The following is a 4,672-nucleotide window of genomic DNA, read 5'->3' as shown; positions in this document are numbered from 1 at the left end:
CTGCTTCTCCTACATCCCACTTCCAACCGAGTCTCTGCAGAAGCCCGGCAGCCCCCCGTCTCTGACAGGCTGTGATTAGTAACATGACAAACACCCGTGTTGGTTCAGCTAGACAGCGGCCAACAGGCAGTGGTGAAAAATACTTTTTGTGTCTCCAAAATATATTTTTTGGATATAGGCTTGTCTGACAATCTCTGAGCAATGGGCAACCAAAATGAAACGACACAAACAAAAATAACCCAACGTCAGTGTGGGTGTAAGTTTAGACATTTCTAGGGCTTGTTGGAAACAACTGAGAATGAGAGAGAGAGAGAGAGAGAGAGAGAGAGAGAGAGAGAGAGAGAGAGAGAGAGAGAGAGAGAGAGAGAGAGAGAGAGAGAGAGAGAGAGAGAGAGTGAGAGAGAGAGAAAGAGAGAGAGAGAGACCGCCTGTACTGCTAACCCCTCATTACAATACATTTGTAAAAGAAGAAAGAGAGAAAGATGAAAAGAGAAAGAGGAGAAATAAGGAACGAGACAGAAAGATAGAGAGAGAGATTGATGGATAAAGAGAGCGAGAGCGAGAGAGAGAGAGAGAGAGAGAGAGAGAGAGAGAGAGATGGGGGGGGGGGGGGGGGGGGGGTGGGGGGGGGGGGGGGGGAGAGGGGGAGGAGGAGAAGGAGGGGGAGGGATTGTGGCTTCCTTGGTAGGCCCTGCGAAAGAAAACAAAAGCCAAAATTCAGCTGGTCTTCGGAACCTAGAAGTGTGTGTGTGTGTGTGTGTGTGTGTGTGTGTGTGTGTGTGTGTGTGTGTGTGTGTGTGTGTGTGTGTGTGTGTGTGTGTGTGTGTGTGTGTGTGTAGGAGTTTATGATGTGGGTTTGGAGGGGGGATGACTGAGGTGGATGGAGCGTATGCTCGTCTGCAGATAACGTTCATGAATATAAATGTGCGGGCTGCTAGTGGCTAATTATGACCAGTGAAGTTGAGCTGAGAGACAGTGTTGTTTTAGCGAGAAGCAAGGCTTTTTTGTGGCTTTAGCAGCACAAGTTAATTACTGTTTTTGAAAACAAGCTATTCACATGCCGTCTTCTCTTCTTGCCCGGTATTCAATAATAATTATAATAATAAAGAATAAATTTGACAAAGAACTGTTATTTCTTTCAAATATCATATTCAGTGCTCACCCAAAATGACCCCAGATGTCCAAGAGTACACCAACCCCTGGAAGAGTTAAGGGCAGACGTCTGAGAAAGTGAAAATACATAGCCCACATATTCCCACGATTGGATCCTTCCAAAGCAAGCAACAGGCTGTTCATTTGCACGGTGTACAGGTGACCTATTCATAGAGTGAAAGAGAGAGAGAGAGAGAGAGAGAGAGAGAGAGAGAGAGAGAGAGAGAGAGAGAGAGAGAGAGAGAGAGAGAGAGAGAGAGAGAGAGAGAGAGTTAGGGCGAGGGAGTGAGAGAGAGAGAGAGAGAGAGAGAGAGAGAGAGAGAGAGAGAGAGAGAGAGAGAGAGAGAGAGAGAGAGAGAGAGAGAGAGCGAGAGAGAGAGAGAGGGAGAGAGTTAGGGCGAGGGAGAGAGAGAGAGAGAGAGAGAGAGAGAGAGAGAGAGAGAGAGAGAGGAGAGAGAGAGAGAGAGAGAGAGAGAGAGTTAGGGCGAGGGAGAGAGAGAGAGAGAGGGAGTGAGAGATGGCAAAAGCGAAAGCGAGAGAGCCAGAGATACTGGAAACCCACATGCTTCCGTGAAGATCAGTGTTAAAAATAAATTATTATGTTATATTATATTTAATAGGTTACATGAACAAGCGCTCTGTTTTTTTTGTGCAGATGGATAATGAGAGGAGACAATGCTGGTGGGGGGTGATCCAGTTTTTCTCCGCTACACACCACAACCCAACACAACAGCCTGTTCTAGATACAGTTAATTGGGCACCGGTTAGAGGACAGATGAAGAGGCCAAGGCACGCTGGCAGTTGCTTCACCGAGGCCTCCCGACGTGTGAGGAGAGCAGAGGTAAATAAACTCACTTCCTGTCATTGTGTCGCCAGACTCCAGGGCCCATCTGGCAATGGTTGCTTGCACACACAAACACACACACACACACACACACACACACACACACACACAACACACACACACACACACACACACACACACACACACACACACACACACACACACACACACACACACACACACACACACACACACACACACACCACATCATAGCACACCACATTCACACAAACAGTGGGCAGTGTTAGTATACATAGCAGTCTGGACGGTGATCTGGCTGTAATACAGGATGCCTGAGTATAAACAGGGATCACATGAAACCAAACAGGAAAATATAACCCGTCGCTCTGCTTTCCCCATTTCGTTGTATAGGTGACTGTACAATGACAATAAAGTCTATCTTTATCTTTATATTTATCTTACTAGAGTAAGTTCGAGCTGTTTAATTGCTGTTGAAGGCATCCGGGAATCCTGCCTGGAACAGCCCTTCCACCAGCAGGTTTCTTCACCCTCTGAGTCTAGATTAATGTCCTTCTCCATCGAATGTGAATCATATTTTTAATACAATCCACTTTATTCTTTCTTGAGATCCTGCTTGCCTTCTTTGTGTGTATGAAGATATACCCTTTGTGAGGTGATTAGTTAATAACTATTGCGAATATTCAGGATAGATGTCACACGTCTAGAAAATAATCTTGAAAATAAACTGATACCAAATGGGAAATAAATTAATAGTTTTCAGTGGGGCACAAAAGTCTAATAGTAGGGATTCTGTAGGGCAGGGGTTCTCAACGTTTTGACAGCTGAGGGCCAATTCAGCAACCAGAAATTTGACTGAGGGCCGCCAAAGGAAAAAAATGTAGGCGGGAAACGCCGTCAGCATCCCAGTGGTGAAAAAAAACATTGAACCGTCGACCTCCGGGAGTGAGGTCAAGTGAGGTCTAAATCACAAAACTGAGGTTCATCCTTTCAAAGTAATGTACAGTCTTATGTAATGTACAGAACTTACTGGCAATGATGGAAAAGTATAACCAAATGGGGAACGACTTCACATGACAAATGAAGAGGAAATGAAAGAGGGATCAGAAATTGTTTGCTTTGCAATTATTACATTATCTTACGCATGCTGGGAAACCATCAAAACCCAGTTCTTAAAATTCATATTATTGCGCAAGGGCTTTCATAAGTGCGCCATAAGCTAAATCACCATTTTGATCCCTTATTAAGCAATAGATAGTAACTAACTGATTCTAATTTATTCATTTAAATGGAGGGCACTCTGGGCTAGATGTCGGGCTGACAACCTACCTCACTCAATCATGGTGAGGTTCAATATGGACCATTCTTCCTAGACGGATATGCCCCCGAGTACAAACACAGCCTACGAAATTGCTACAACACGGGCCATCAACGGCGATTCTATATGGGGGCCTACAGGGGCCAGTGCCCCTTTAGACATGTCCCTGGCCCCCCCTGTGATGACCAAATAAAGTAACTATGATTTTACTGATTTTACGGAACTAATTTGACACAACGTTCTACACGGGTAACTTAGAGCGGCTAACCCAAACACTGTGCTTGCTGCTTCTCGGTAAATGAGCTCAGCGACTACTCTTGGAGAAAGAGCCACGATTTCTCCTGTTGCAAGAGTCGAAGCTAAGTAAAACAATTTCATTTCTTAAGTGACTTGCTGTTCTTATAGCAGCTGTCATGAAATGAGGAAAGAACCGTAGTACAGGGAAATTTCCTTTGCACTCTTTAGACTGCAACCCTTCCTGTAAGCTCAGCCTCTTGGAAACACTCTCCACACTGAAACTGATAAAATAAATAGGAAATGGCACATTGTTTTGCACTTCGTTGTCACCCTGGAGTACAAAACAAATGTTTATAAGATTTTGATGATTTAGTGTCCCCAAGGGACAAATATACGCCTCTAGATCTCTGTTTTGACTCGCATGGACAAAACCGGTACACACCGGTACTGAGTGGATCCACATATGACGGATGAATTGGAGGCTCAAAAACAGAATTTTCCTATTAATGACGTCTGGTAGGACGAAGCAAACTAGCGATTAGTTTGGATAAATCCTGAAAAAAGTTCTAACTACTTACCAACCGGAGGCTCTGAGTCGTCTTTAATTTAAAAGACGAATGAGCAGGTTTTTTTTTTTCAACTACAAAATGGAAAGAGTGTGCAAATAAAGGCCTGTTAATGTCTGGTTAAACGATTTATCTGAACTGCCCAGGGGGTAGCGGTACCCTCGTGTCTGTCCGAGCCTCCTATGAGGAGGAACAGGAAACTCTCGGCCCCGCCTCTGAGAGGTGGTCACATTCTGGGACACCCTAATAAAGTCTGGTGACGGCTGGGTAATTCCCCCGCCCTTCCCTCTGCCCTCTTCCTCTTCTCTCTCTCTCTCTCTCTCTCTCTCTCTCTCTCTCTCTCTCTCTCTCTCGAAAACCTGTCTCTACTCCTCTTCTCCCTCTCCGTGTCTTGCTTTAGAACGGTCGACAGAGAGAGGATTTGTCTGTGTTCCAAAACAATGTATCCCTTTTCAAATCAAGTAGCATCGTACCGCTAGGTGTGGAACATTGAAAACACAGCGTCGCTGTGAAAGCCACACTCCAAAATAAAAGTATTTTAACTCTTGGGATCCACAGAGCAGCTCCCCCCCCCCA

This window comes from Gadus chalcogrammus, chromosome 11 (genome assembly GCF_026213295.1).
Source record: "Gadus chalcogrammus isolate NIFS_2021 chromosome 11, NIFS_Gcha_1.0, whole genome shotgun sequence".
NCBI lineage: Eukaryota > Metazoa > Chordata > Actinopteri > Gadiformes > Gadidae > Gadus > Gadus chalcogrammus.
This window is presented reverse-complemented; position numbering follows the sequence as displayed.